Genomic DNA, 16,175 nt, shown 5'->3' on the forward strand with positions numbered 1-16,175 from the left:
TTAAAATATCAAGATATTGCCTCAAACATTTTAAAACTCATTAACAACGACTGTGTAGTATAATGTTGTTGATGCTTTTCTTTCCAATTAAAATGACTAAAATATAACTAGGTTCCGTTCTATGGTATATGTTTTGTATATTTATAATTTGAGCTATAATACTTTACACCTACTTGATGATGCCTATAGATTATTTTTTTATCCTTTACTTATCAAAACGAATGTATGCAATTACAAATAAAGAATCCCGTACAAGGCGAATATTACTTAAAAAGGTATGCTATAAAACACTTAAAGTGGGTTTGAATTTGTTAATGTTATAAGTTATTACTAAGGAATGATAAAAATAGTACTAATCTTTCTTAGGGCTATTGAAAATATGGCTATGCATAAGGCTAACACAATAACAACAACTATAACTGGAACAAAACTCACATCAAACAAACTACGAACCCATTATTTAGACGAAGTTTAAAGAATTTATTTTTTACATGATAAATGAAGGTGTAGAATTTTAACAGTCAATCATAAATAAGTTTAGGTGGAAAATTATTTTTCGCTTTTTACATTTTCGTAACTGAATGTTTACATTTCAAGCTGATTTATCAATTTTTTTTTAAATTTTAAAACTAATAAAAACCTACACAATGGCGAAACATATAAAACACGATTTATGATGAAACAGTGCAAATACAACTCAAGGTGGAATTCAATATTCCACTTTTAGTTTTTTTATCGATGACTCTAAGACAGGACGTATTATTTAGTTTACTTTAGGAATTAAAGAAGTTTTAATTAATGAATCCCGTACACTCATTAATAATTATTCATTATTCAGTTTCCTTTTTTTATAATATCAAAATATTGACAATTTTTTTTTTTAACCTCGTGTTGTAGAATGTTGCTGATGCTTTTCATGCCAATTAATATGTCCCAAAAAGAAAACTAAAATCCGTTTAAGGTATATAGTTCGCATCATGTGAAAAGAAGTCAAAATACTTTTCACCCACTCACTTCAATTTTAACAATAGATTGACATAATATCGTTTCACTTATTAAAACACATACTCACAATAAGAAACTATGAACCCGTACAAGGGCGAATATTTACTATCCCCAATAAAAAACTAAAGAATTTTAAAACTGATTATAAACATCCTGTAGAATTTATGGAAAAAAAACGCATAAAATGTTGAACAGTAAAGAAGTGAACAATAAATCGATTTCTTAACAACTGCTAAATGCGCAAATATAATCTGTAAAAAGTAAACTAAGAAAACGGAACAATGACGCATCTTTCATTTAAGATATACTGAAAAAAATTAAAATGTTGTGTGATGTTTATCACTTGGGAATGATAAAATGATAACAAATATACCTATAGCACATACTAACGCAAATATGGCTATGCATTTTTTTAGAAAGAATTTATACGGTTAAAACAAAAATAACAATAAAAACAGAAGCAAACTAAGAACCTATTACCCATTATTAAGGCGAATTTTCAAGAATTTATTTTTAACATAAGAAAAGAAGCTGTAGATATTTTCCCAGTCAATCATAAATGAGTTTAAGTGGAAAATGATCTTTTGATCTTTACTTTGTGTTACTGATTATTTCTTATGTGGATACGACTATTTATATTTCAAGCTGGTTTATCAATTTTGAAATCTATTTGATTTTAAATCTAAGACTACAGCAAACGTAGAAGTTTGACGAGGAAAAAAATAACATAAGATGTGTTCCCTACTTAAGGATGTAGGAGCGTTTACAAATTACGGTAGTTCAGTAACAATGTCGTAAACAATTTTTTTAATTTGTAAGATATTCTACCGATAATATTAGACAGGCAAGTTTGTTTTAATTATTCATGTGTGATACCCATTTAAATTTGAAGAGATAAATGTTTCTGTCAATTGATTTTTTTTTACGACAACAAATAACGATATACGGTACATGCATCACCGTGGCGCTTTGTTTTAAAATAATAATACCCAAACATGCGCCTGTCTACATTGACTTCCTTGTTTCTGGCTACTTTAGACGAAGTACGAAATACCTCTCGAAAGAAATGCGGAAGATTTAAGAAACGTAATCTTAAGCAGGTAACACCAAGTTTAGAACATTTGCGATAGTCGAAAGAAGATCTTATGATCACAATTATACATCGCCATCGGACTTTAGGGTTCAGGAAAACTTGATAGAATTGCCAACCCTTTATATCTGGAAAACACAGTAAACAGTAAGAACTTTGGGCTTACCAGTGTTCTTGACATCGCTTGTCAGAAGTGCGGCAAAGTCAAACGTGTGCACACTGGTCGTAAGCATGGGAAAGTCTACGACATGAACACAAAGCTTGCAATTGGTAAGTTGTGTTTTTGAAAATCATATTTCAAAATAACTGTATTTTATCAATTAACCGTACCAGTGCTCAATCAGTTTTTCACAAAATCACATAAAATCTCTTTCAGAACAAAAAGTTTGCTGGGAAACTTATTTAATATTTTTGTGACAAAGCTGGCCCTTTCAAACTCACAATAAACTGAAGCTTAGATTACACAGGTCAGGATACAATTTACCACAGAGTTGTATATAGGGTAGAAAACCACTATATTTTTCAGGTATCAAAGACAATTAACCCACCAGACATTTCGACCCACATTATTGGAAAAATGACACAGACCATTCACCCCCCATTTCTTTAATTTTAATTTTGATGAAATTTATCTTAAAATTAGAATATGCAATAAACAAATTTGTTGTGTTTCTTTACATAATTAATATTTATAAAATATTTAGTCATATTTAAATTAATTATTATAATTTATTACTTCAAAATAATATTTGTTACTATGTGTTAATATTTTTACATATTATTTTACATAAGAACTGTAAAAATTACAAATTCACCATAAATTTGTCTTAATTTGTTTAAGTGCTATCAATGTTATTATAAGATGACATATCAAAGATATTAACATGTGATAATCATTTGCTCTTAAATCTCTTTCATTCTAACAACTCATTTGGATGCTTATGACACATTATCTACAAATAAATTTTGTGCAAGCACGACCAATTAAATTTTTTTGAGAAGCCATTCAAGACATGCTTTCTTGTGAAATATGACATTTCGAGTGGACGTTTGTATACTTTTAATAGCCCTTTATCCCTTAACACTTTTTCATCCTTAATTGATTATAAAGCAAGGTGTTAAGTGATTCTGATGAAAGAGTGGATGTAGATTAAACAATATGTTTTTCAGCACTTTAAGATAATGGATAATTAAATTATTCCTGCAGATAGTTGTACATGTTTGCATTATATAAACAATAAAAATATCAAGACTATTAAATACATGATAGATAATATGTTTATGAAAAGTGCATACACTATGGGCATTTCCCTCAATATAAACTCTGTGTTATTTGATGTAATTGAATAAAATAAAATAACATAACAAATTAATATACATCAAATTTTGAAACTTTTTAACTGACTTTTTGATTATTGTAACAATAAACATGAGGGGTGAATTGTCTTATCTATTATGGGGGGTGAACTGTCTTGAGGGATGAGTTGTCTTGGTTTTGGGGGGTGAATCGTCTGGGGGGTGAGTTGTCTTGTTTCCGTCTATACATGTAGATGTAAATATGAGAGCAAATATGATATGAAGGAAATATTTTTTTATTTACCCCAAAATAAATGGAAGGCCAGCTTCCCCAACCTGTGAAAATAGCCCTGCCTAAATGAAGCCAGTGCTACATGTACAGTCTAGTCAACAGCATAGTTGTTATGTTTTTTTTCCCCAACCAGAATGATTTTTGAATACACGTATTTAATATCACATGGCGTCTTTAAGACAATATTCAGGTATCATGATGATGTAGCCCATACACTCCAAATTTATCATAAGACTGTGGCATTAATCAATGGTGAGTGCACATTTGCCATGTTTGAAAATGGGCTATTATTAGTATTGACTATTCATTTAATTAATCAAGATAATAATAGATATGTATTAACCTTATGCAAACCTTGTCGCACAGGCCTTGTTATAGAATAAATAAAGCAAAGCTGTCATTATTATTCAAAGTACCATTTAGTTTAAAATACCCAATTTATTAATTGCTTACTGTTATTTCAGTTGTTTAATTTAGTACATATACAATTTTTATTTTCATTTTTTCAGCTATTACACATTCTGGAGTTGGTGTTAGACAGATATACAGTATTTTATCAGCATTAAACATTCCACCTGTCAACCATTCCTTGCTTGTTAGGAGGTAGGTACATGTACTGTATGAAATGTAACTTAGTTTTTGTTGACTTATGTGGATGTTAAATACTTACATTGCTTTTATGCTACCAATAACATCTGATTTTTTTTCAGAGTATCTGCTTGTTTGATATTATAGGAAGATTTCCTTAGGACCAAAGAGAGCTGGGCATAGTAGAATCTTTTTTTAGTGCAGTACTTTTACACAAATATATGCCCATTCAAGCCTTTTCAGATTTAAGATTGTTTTTTATGGCTACTTCTCAGGAAGCAACCAATGACTGGAACAGTTCCAGTGGAACTCATTGGATATTAATAGAAAAAAAACTCTACCAAGAGGAACTGTGCATATTAATATGACTGTATCATGATCTGAGCCACTGAATTTTTTTAAAAGATATGCAAGTTTTACACATTTTTTAGCTGTAATTTTTGTCCAGTCCAGTTATATACATTTCTAACTGTAAATTTTGCCCAGACTATTACAGGCAACCACTTACAGAAATTTAACCACCATATTATAGTACATGTACAGAAATTTAACCACCATATTATAGTACATGTATACAACATGTATAAGTAAACAAGCATACATGCAAATATTAATCACAATGAAAAGTAATAATTTTGTACAGTTTACTAATCTCCTGTGTGTTTAATTTGGGGAGTATCCTTTGTTTCCATCCTGCTACACAGGTTTAATAGTAGTGGTGTTGAAATGAATCATTTTAGCTGCACATATATTACTTATAACATTGGTAGTTAATGTTATTATGTCCTTTATTCAAATTATGAAAATAAACAAATTATTCTTTTCAACATAGTTGCTTTAACATAAAAACATTTTTATTTTCAGACAGAATGAAGCTGGACAGGCATTAGAGGATGTTGCCAAAGCCAGTACTGAGAAGTATTTGCAACAGGAAGTTAACTTGAATTGAGAGTAAGAGATTAATTGTTACAAAGTTAACTTCCTGTTAATTTCTCCAATGCCTATAAGTTGACTGTAACCAGACATTCATTACCCTTGACTGGTCAAATTATTTAAAATTATCTTGTTCTTACTGTAACTGGCTATAATTTTGTTATTTGTGAATGTATTGACTTCATATTCAGAAACAGCATCATTCAGGAAAGAACCTTGATGTTTATTTAACTGTACTTTACTGACATATACATGTAAATGACCTTGACATTAAAGGTTAAATTACTGAATTTCAGCTATGTCATTTATTTATGAATTTTATTTCTCTAAAACATTTTTTTATTATAATAAGCATTGTCCATGTATGGTTATGGCTCTTGTATAGTTTCTAAACAATAAAGTTAGGTTTCAGCTCACATAACTATGATTTTAAGTTAAACCTTTTAATCTTCTTACATTTCAGAATTCACTGATTTTATATGTTATGAAACATGTTTTATATAAGCTATCAATTTCAAGTATTGATATGAGTTTACATTTTTTTTCGATGTAGGCAGAAAAATAAAATGAAGTCAATGTGGATGCTGGGTGGAAGAAAAGAGGGAGTGGGAAGGCATATGGTAGTTTTTCAGGTAGGCATTCCAAAAAACAATATAACAAAAGTACTTGTGATATGAAAAAAGTCAACAGTCTGAGTACCAGAAGTTTTGAATTGTAGCACTTTGTTGATTTGTCTTTTAAGGTTGACTGTTTTGACTGTTGACAAGGGTGTAGGCCTAACAATTTCTTGTTATATAAAGCATAATTGAATGAGTATAAGTTCAATACTGAATTTATTGTTGAGTAAAATTACATTATGCAAGCCTGTCGCAAGCATTATTATGCTCCCCGAAAAATTTTGGGGGAGCATATAGTCGGTGCCTTGTCTGTCTGTCTGTCCGTCCGTCTGTCCATCCGTTGCCTTGTCCGGAGCATAACTTGAAAAACCTTGGAGATATTTTGTTGAAACTTCATACAGTGGTAGAGGGCATTGAGGGGGAGTGCAGTGTCAAAGAACCATAACTCTATTTTGCCATATTTTTGAATTATCTCCCCTTATAGAAAAATCTTGTCCGGGGCATAAATCTAAATTTATAAGAGATATCAACATGAAACTTTGTAGGTGAATAGATCTCAATGAGAAGATGTGCAGTGCATAAGAAGAATTACTCTTTTTGTCCTAATTTTGGAGTTATTGCCCTTTGTTAATTTTAACACTTTGAACTTTGTCCGGAACATAACTCTAAAACTATAAGAGATATCAAGATGAAACATTGTAGGTAGATAGATCTCATTGAGTAGAGGTGCAGTGCAAAAGAGCCATAACTCTGTCATGCCTCATTTTTTAATTATCTCCCCTTTTAAAAAAATCTTGTCCAGGACATAACTGTAAAACTATAAGAGATATCAACATGAAACATTGTAGGTAAATATATCTCAATGGGTAGATGTGCAGTGCACAAGAATCATAAGTTCATAACTCTGCCTTGACTAATTCTGGAGTTATTGCCCTTTGTTTATTTTTACTTTTTGAAGTTTCCCGGGACATAACTCGGAAATCATAAGAGATATCATCAAGAAACTCTGTAGGTTGATAGATCACATTGATTAGAAGTGCGTTACCTTATTTTGGAATTATTGCACTTTGAACTTTTTCCAGGGACATAACTCTGAAACTACAAGAGGTGTACTTTCCTCTGTCCAAAACCTATTCGCGGAGCATCACCCGGCTCAAACCGGGCTCTTGTATTATTTTATTCAGAATAGGTAAACAAATTTACACATTGTTTGATAGTATGTGACAGTATGCAGCTTAATAAATATAACATAATTCTTTAAAGTTTGAAATTATCTATGAGCTTAGAGCCTGGCACACAGCCAATCTTAAATATGATTGTGTTGTCTTTCATTTATATTGAAAAGCTTTTGTGACGGGGGTATATTGTGACAATGTTGCCCTTGTTAATTTGTAGTTCTTATCTTTTATCACTTTTTTTGTCTATTTCAGAACGAACATCACATATTACTCAGATAGCAGCTGTACATGATTCCAGTACATTTTCTACATATGTAATGCCACAAAGGAAAATGTCACAAAAGGCAAAAGAAGTGACTGGTTTGTCCATGGCTGGCCAGTCCATGTTCTACAAAGGCAAACCAATTGATTACATGTGTATAAATGAAGCTCTAGACAGGTTCTTTGATTTCTTGCAGAAGTGTTCCAGTTTACCAGTAATATTAAAAGGACATAACATTAAATCCTTTGACTGCAAAGTCCTCCTGCATGCTGTATACAACTGCAATAAATACCATTACCTTCAGAAGTGTGTACAAGGTTTTATGGACAGGTTAAAATTTTTCAAAGAACGTATCCTGATCTCTTACAAGCAGAGGGCATTAGTGCGGAATTTACTTGGGAATTCATATACTGCTCACAATGCACAAGAAAGTGTTATTGCGTTGCAGACTTTGGTAAATTCTGTGCATTCAGATGAAAATGTTAAAACAGAACTGTCATTTAGTTTAGAAAAAGCAGTTCAATCTTATGAATATGCCTGCAATATCTCCAGAAACATCGCGTCATTACAATCAATAATTGATAAGAAAGTTATCAGCAAGGGTATTGCAAGGTTGATTGCTGGAAGTGGTCTTAAGTTTTGCCATTTATGTATTGTATATAAACGTAACGGAACTGATGGTTTGAGAAGGCTATTTTCAGAGGTAAAGTTCGAGTAACAAAATCTGAAAGAATAATTACAGATATTGCTGACTATATCCATCTCATTTATAGTAAATGAAATTCTTGAACATTTACAAAATCTACTTACAAGGATTATACTATTTATTTCCTGAAGGATATTGGGCATTTTTAGCTCACCTGTCACAAAGTGACAGGATGAGCTTTTGTGATCGCTTTTCGTCCGGCGTCCGTCCGTCCGGCGTCCGTCCGTAAACTTTTACTTTAAATGACATCTCCTCATAAACCGCTGAGCCAATTTCATCCAAACTTCACAGGAATGTTCCTGTGGTGGTTACCTTTAAAAATTGTTCAAAGAATTTAATTCCATGCAGAACTCTGGTTGCCATGGCAACCAAAAGAAAAAACTTTAAATATCTTCTTTTACAAAACCCAAAGAGGTAAAGCTTAGATATATGGCATATAACATCTTCTAGTGAGTGTCTACCAAGTTTGTTCAAATAAATGCCCTGGGGTCAAAATTGGCCCCGCCCCAGGGGTCATTGATTTTCCTTATATGTGTATAGCAAAAACTTAAAAATCTTCTTTGAAAAAACCAAAATAGCTAGAGTTTAGATATTAAGCATGAAACATCTTCTAGTGAGTGTCTACAAAGTTTGTTCAAATTAAAGCCCTAGGGTCAAAATTGGCACCGCCCCAGGGGTCATTGATTTTCCTTATATGTGTATAGCAAAACTTAAAAATCTTCTTTGAAAAAACCCAAAGGGCTACTGTTTAGGTATTAAGCATGAAACATCTTCTACTAAGTGTCTACAAAGTTTGTTCAAATAAAAGCCCTGGGGTCAAAACTGGCCCCGCCCCAGGGGTGTCATTGTTTTTAACTATATGTGTATAGTAAAAACTTAAAAAATATTATTTTAAAAAACCCAATGAGTTAGAGCTTAGATGTTAAGCATGAAACATGTTCTAATAGGTGTCTACCAAGTTTGTTCAAATAAAAGCCCTTGGGTTAACATTAGCCCTACCAGGGGGGTGGGGGAGGTCATTGTTTTTCATTATATATGTATAGTAAAAACTTAACATCATTAAACATCTTCTAATGGGTGTCTTCCAAGTTTGTTCAAATAAAAGCCCTTGGGTTTAAACTGGCCTCGCTCCGGGGGCCTATATACAGGTGAGCGACCTCAGGGCCATCATGGCCCTCTTGTTTGTTGTCAGTATCTAATGTGACATTTAGTGAATTCTGTCAAAACACTGTGATCATTATATTCTATTTACAGTTTTTCCACTTTGTTAAGGGGGCATATTATGAGGATCTTACACAGACTGTTGGTCAAATTGGAATATCTAGCTCAAGGGTTATTTTTCTGCTACATTTTGTATTTTAAGGCCTCAGTACCATCAATATATTTAGACTGAAAGACAAGAAACAGACTGATGGGCAAATAGACATACCTATAAGTACAATAAGTTTTTTTCTGCCATACATTTAGCCATCTTTCTGCTAAGTTGAAGAACAGATAGTCTAAATGCATAAAAATCTTTCTCCCTACATCAAAGCTACTTCTTTGCTAAGTTGCGAATTTTTTGGCCTTTTTAGCTATTGAGATATTTACGGTAGGTGTGACAATAAGGGAGACAAAAAGACTGACAGACGGACAAATAGCCTTACAATATACTTCATTTCTCCATGCCATAATTAAAAGTGAAATATGCTGCCTATAAGCAGTCTTGATTATTTTTTTGTGAAAAGTGATTTTTATGCTAAAAAGTGGGTGGGGTATACTTTAATTATGTCAGTAAGAAGCAAAAATCAAAATTGAAACATATATTTGACTGTTGTTATGGTTGTAATATTTAAATGTAACAACAATTTTAACTGATTTAATCCAAATGTTAAGTAAAACTCTTATTTGGATGGTAAAGTTAAATTGTCTCACCTTTAAATAAGTAAATTTTGTAAATAAAAGTGCTACTCTTTTAGTCTGCATAATGAAAAATTTTCCACGGTGACATATCAATTTGATTATTTAAAACTTTTGGTAAAGTCATTGTCCACATCATACTTGAAGAACACGCATATATAAATAGTTTTTTAAGAAAAAAATGAGATTTTTTATATACTACCTATATACGGAAAACAGTGTTTTTAATAGTTATAGCAGATACAGATTATTTCATTTTGGTGATGAATTTTTCAAACATTCGACCAGTTTTATGATCTCTAATCTGTTTAGTAGTGTAAAGTAATGTATAAAGCTGTGAAATAAATTGGTACCAGTTCCAGTTGTTGTATTTTAGTTGAATCAGCCAAAAATATATAAATATACCCTAATATGAAGGACTGAAAAATCTTTCAAGCCTTGCCATTACGGTAGTTTGACAAAACATGGCATATCTAAAAAAAAATCACGGTGACCCATATTTTTCTTTGCATATTTTTCAATGATATGAAATAGTCTCTCAGCATGAGAATTACTAAGACAATCAAAACATTTTACAAAATTAATATAAACGCTCCTACATCCTTAAACGTTTTTTTGACACAAACATGATTATCAATAACAATTTAACAACAAATACCTCAATGTATTGAGGTTAATGATTTTTATTTAAAAACCTACACAATGGCGAATTATGTCTTAAAACATGTAAAACAGGATTGAGGATTATTCAGTACAAATACAGACCAAAGGCGAATTTTATTTTAAACTTTTTTTAATTATGTCTCTCAGATAGGGCTTATTATTTAGTTTCCTTTAGGAATTCAACAAAGTTCAATCAATGAATCCCGCACACTCATCCATAACGCGCTTTTATGTAGGTTCCTTTTCTTGTGATATCAAGATATTGACTCAAAATTTTTAAGGTCATTAACAACGACTGCTTAGAAGAATGTTGTTAATGCTTTTCTTTCTAATTAAAATGACCAAAATTGAATCTAATATCCGTTTAAAGGTATATGTTTTATATTGATAATTGAAGCTATAATACGTTTCACTTACCCTTAATAATTAAAAGTTACCTATAGATTTGCATCATATCCTTTACTTATAAAAAACGAATGCATGCAATTACAAATTAAGAATCTTGTACAGTACAAGTTCAAAGGTGAATATTACCTAAACTGATAAGTATTCTTTAGAATATACTAAATATATAATAATAACAATAAAGAAGTGCACACTTAATCAACTTTAAACGACATTTCCAAATAAATGCTCAAATATTATCTTTAAAACACTAACTAAGAAAACAGTACAAGGGCGCATCTTTTCTTAAAATTATACTAAAAAAACACTTAAAATACCGTTTTTAGTAATGAATCATAAAAATATTCCTTTAGTGTCGGCTTTTGAAAATATTACTATGCGTGTTCTAACACAATAACAACAATAAAACGAAGAAAACCTCACAGAAAACAAAGAATTTATTTTATCATAATAAAAGAAGCTGTAGATTTTTTACCCAGTCAACCATAAATAAGTTGAAGAGGAAAACGATTTTTCGTTTTTTACTTTTTCGTTACAGATTATTACTTATAACAGTGTACAATATAAAAGAGGAATGTCCAATCATTCCTGTTTATTCTGGCTCTTTTGGTCATTTCAGTGGTTAAACTGGTACATAAAAATGAAGGCAAATTTATATTAAAGGACATTTCTTTATTAAAATCATTGAAATATCAAAAGTAATTTTATAAACAGATCAAATATTTACATACACAATTCACATTTCTAAATTAACTTCTTATATATCTAACACTTCTTGGCCACAATTATTCTCCTACTACATAATGTTCGGGCACCGACCATTTTGTGAAATGGAAAATAAATGAATTACTGCATGATCAGACTAAATCATCAAATCAAAGTTTTAACTAAAAATGTTACGGCACCGAACATGTCCAAATTAAAACAAAGATTAACTGACAATAGACCGAAGCGTTAAATACAAGTTTTCATCCAAAATGTTAGGGCACAGAACATTTTGCAAATTAAAATTAAATTTACTGACGATGGACTTAAGTGTTTAATCAATGTTTAAACTAAAAATTTAAGGGCACCGAACAATTTCCAAATTAAAACACAGATTAACTGACAAAAGACCAAAGCATTAAATGCAAGTTTTCATTCAAAATGTTAGGGCACCGAACAATTTACAAATTAAAAAAAGATTTACTAACGATAGACTTAAGTGTTTAATCAATGTTTTAACTAAAAATGTTAGTGCACCGAACAATTTCCAAATTATAACAAAGATTAACTGACAAAAGACCAAAGCATTAAATGCAAGTTTTCATTTAAATTGTTAGGGCACCGAACAATTTACAAATTAAAAAAAGATTTACTAACGATAGACTTAAGTGTTGAATCAATGTTTAAACTAAAAATTTTAGGACACCGAACAATTTCTAAATTAAAACAAAGATTAACTGACAAAAGACCAAAGCATTAAATGCAAGTTTTCATTCAAAATGTTAGGGCACCAAACAATTTACAAATTAAAAAAGATTTACTAACGATAGACTTAAGTGTTTAATCAATGTTTAAACTAAAAATGTTAGGGCACCGAACTATTTCCAAATTAAAACAAAGATTAACTGACAAAAGACCAAAGCATTAAAAGCAAGTTTTCATTCAAAATGTTAGGGCACCGAACAATTTGCAAATTAAAAAAAGATTTACTGATGATGGACTTAAGTATTTAATCAATGTTTTAACTAAAAATGTTAGGGCACCGAACAATTTCCAAATCAAAACAAAGATTAACTGACAATAGACCGAAGCATTAAATACAAGAGTTCGGCACCGAACATTTTGCAAATTACAAAAAAAAGGATTTACTGACGATGGACTTAAGAGTTTAATCAATGTTTTTACTAAAAATGTTAGGGCACCGAACATTTTCCAAATGAAAACAAAGATTTACTGACAATAGACCGAAGCATTAAATACAAGTTTTCATTTAAAAAGTTAGGGCACCGAACAATTTACAGATGTACAATATACCATGTACAAAATATATAAAAGGGACATTTTTAAGCATTAAAGAATTCACTAATGGAAAATGTTAGGGCACCGAACATTTTGAAAAAAAATCAAAAATTACTTTCTTTACTTCAAATAAGTTTTAAAAATAATAAAAACTTGATGACTTTGAAAAAAAAATGTTCAGCACTTTTGTGAAATTAGGAAAAAGGCTAAAAAAGAAATGAATTATTGTAAATCAGTGTTTAAATTCAAAATGTTTGGACGTAAAACAGTTTCCAAATTAAAAAAAAAGATTTACTGACAATAGATAGAAGCATTAAATACAGTCAAGTTTTCATTCAAAATGTTACAGCACCGAACAGTTTGGAAATTAAAACAAGAGCATCGCTAGGCGGAGCATTATATGCACGAAAGTGTTTTTTTTAGTATTGATGAAGCATTTGTAAGACATGGAAATTAAATAATTTTACTACAACAGATGGACAGAAAGACGTCAGGGATATAACATGATATAAGCAAGTTTTTTTAGGACATAAAATTAATGTAATCAATATAAGCTGTAGGTTGACTAATACTCAAGTTATTGAGCAAAAACCATTTTCAGTGACCTTGACCTTGTGACCCAAAAATTATTAGGAGTCTTCTACTCAATACTGACAATCATCCTATGAAGTTTGAACACTGTGGGCCAAATGGAACTCTAGTTATGCTCAAGAAACCACAATTTTCAGTGTAAGGATCATTGTGACCCTGACCTTATGACCCCAAAATCAATAGGGGACTTTACCTAATATGGACAAACATCCTATTAAGTTTGAGTATTGTGGGCCAAATGGAACATAAGTTATGCTCAAGAAACTGTTTTTAGTTTTAAGATAATAGTGACCTTAACCTTTGACCTTGTTACCCCAAAATCAAAAGGGGTCTTCTTCTTAATATGGACAATCGTCCTATGAAGTTTGAATATTGTGGGCCAAATGATACATAAATTATGGAAACTGTTTTCAGTTTTAAGGTAAAAGTGACCTTGACCTTTGACCTTTTGTCCCTAAAATCAATAGGGGTCTTCTACTCAATATGGACAATCATCCTATGAAGTTTGAATATTGTGGGCCAAATGGAACTTAAGTTATGCTCCAAAACAATTTTTCAGTGTCAAGGTAATAGTGACCTTGACCTTTGACCTTGTGACCCCAAAATCAATAGGGGTCATCTACCCAATATTGACAATCATCCTATAAAGTTTGAATATTGTTGGCTAAATGGAACTTAAGTTATGCTCCGGAAACTGTTTTCAGTGTTAGGTAATAGTGACTTTGACCTTGTGATCCCAAAATCAACAGGGGTCTTCTACCCAATAGGACAATCATCCTATGATGTTTGCATATTGTTGGCGAAACGGAACTTAAGTTATGCTCCGGAAACTGTTTTCAGTGTTAGGTAATAGTGACCTTGACCTTTGACATTGTGACCCCAACATCAATAGGGGTCTTCTACCCAATATGGACAATCATCCTATGAAGTTTGTATATTGTTGGCAAATGGAACTTAAGTTATGCTCCGGAAACTGTTTTCAGTGTTAGGTAATAGTGACCTTTACCTTTGATCTTGTGACCCCAAAATCAATAGGGGTCTTCTATTCAATATCGACAATCATCCTATGAAGTTTGAATATTGTTGGCGAAATGGAACTTAAGTTATGCTCCGGAAACTGTTTTCAGTGTCAAAGTCATAGTGACCTTGACTTTTGACCATATGACCCCAAAATCAATAGGAGTCTTCTACCCAATATGGACAATTGTCCTATGAAGTTTGAATTTTATGGGCCAAATGGAACTTAAGTTATGCTGCGGAAACTGTTTTCAGTGTTAGGTAATAATGATCTTGACCTTTGACCTTGTGACCCCAAAATCAATAGGGGTTTTCTAACCAATATGGTCAATCATCCTATGAAGTTTGAATATTATGGGCTGAATGGAACTTAGGTCATTCTCCGGCAACCAAATTGCTAACGGACGGACGGACAGACGGAAGGATGCCATATAAAAAGGGTATATAAAAAGAGATTTACTGACAATAGATAGAAGCATTTAAATACAAGTTTTCATTCACAATGTTACAGCAGAGAACATTTTACAAAATAAAAAAAATATATATACTTACAGTCTAAAGCATTAAAACAAATTCACAGATATATAAATATAATTCTAACACATCTACAATTTTTCAAACATATGTACAGTATACGTTAGTCTTCTACAATTACAAATGTAATGGCATTTTACAGACTTTAAAAATTGGCTGAAAAACTTGCAATGATGTTTTTGAAAAAAAAAAAAAACTACAACATTTAACTAGGTTTGATCAAACAGAACAAGAATATTTACTAACATTGGGCAGACTTGAAATTTAAAAAAAGGCTTTCTTACATGTTACAACACAAAACAGTTTTCATGAAAATCAAGGGTTGTTTAAATGTTTGATGAAATGCTACTAGCTTAATGTTTGGCCACCTACTATGTAACCAAGAGTAAAAAATAATTAGTACCGCCTTATTGAATTCCCGGAGGTACATCAACAAAAAAGACTAAGCATTTTCTACTTATATAAGAAGCAATAATTATTTATTCTAAAACGTACAAAACACTTTTCTACACTAATATTACTCCGATGAAAATCCATGTCAGCAATGTGAGCCATAATGCACAGATATCGCCGAAGATTAACAAGAGCGTGAAAATCGGAGACGAAATATGAAGACTTTGTAATAAATAGTAACCAAGATAATAAGTGGAAATCATATAACCATTCAAGGCCCCTGTGACCTTGACATTTTACTTAGTGACCCAAAAATCAATAGGGGTTATCTACTAGTTACGACCAATTATTGAATTAATATGTGATATATGAAGACTTTGTGATGAATTGTAACAAAGATAGTGAGCAGAAACCATTCTGACATGTTAGGCCCCTGTGACCTTGACCTTTGACGAAATGACCTAAAAATCAAAAGAATACATCTACATTAACGACCAATCACTTTGTGAAGTATGACGGCTTTGTGATGAATACTTTTCAAGATAATCAGCGACAACCATTTTGACATTTAAGGCCCCTGTGACCTTGACCTAGTGACCCCAAAATCGATAGGGGTCATCTACTAGATATGACCAATTAATATGTGAAATATGAATACTTTGTGATGAATACTTTTCAAGATAATCAGCAGAAATCCTTCTG

General features: G+C 31.4%; 1 long non-coding RNA gene across 1 annotated transcript; it reads left to right on the plus strand.

Annotated features, from left to right (window-relative positions):
• Positions 1 to 2,221: 2,221 nt before the first annotated feature.
• Positions 2,222 to 5,223, plus strand: LOC132736643 (uncharacterized). Its single transcript, XR_009626601.1, has 3 exons — positions 2,222 to 2,365; positions 4,193 to 4,286; positions 5,136 to 5,223. It is a non-coding gene; the product is annotated as an uncharacterized LOC132736643 (long non-coding RNA).
• Positions 5,224 to 16,175: the final 10,952 nt, after the last annotated feature.

This window comes from Ruditapes philippinarum, unplaced genomic scaffold (assembly GCF_026571515.1).
Source record: "Ruditapes philippinarum isolate M1 unplaced genomic scaffold, ASM2657151v2 ctg4180_1_1_1_1, whole genome shotgun sequence".
In the NCBI taxonomy this organism is placed as follows: domain Eukaryota; kingdom Metazoa; phylum Mollusca; class Bivalvia; order Venerida; family Veneridae; genus Ruditapes; species Ruditapes philippinarum.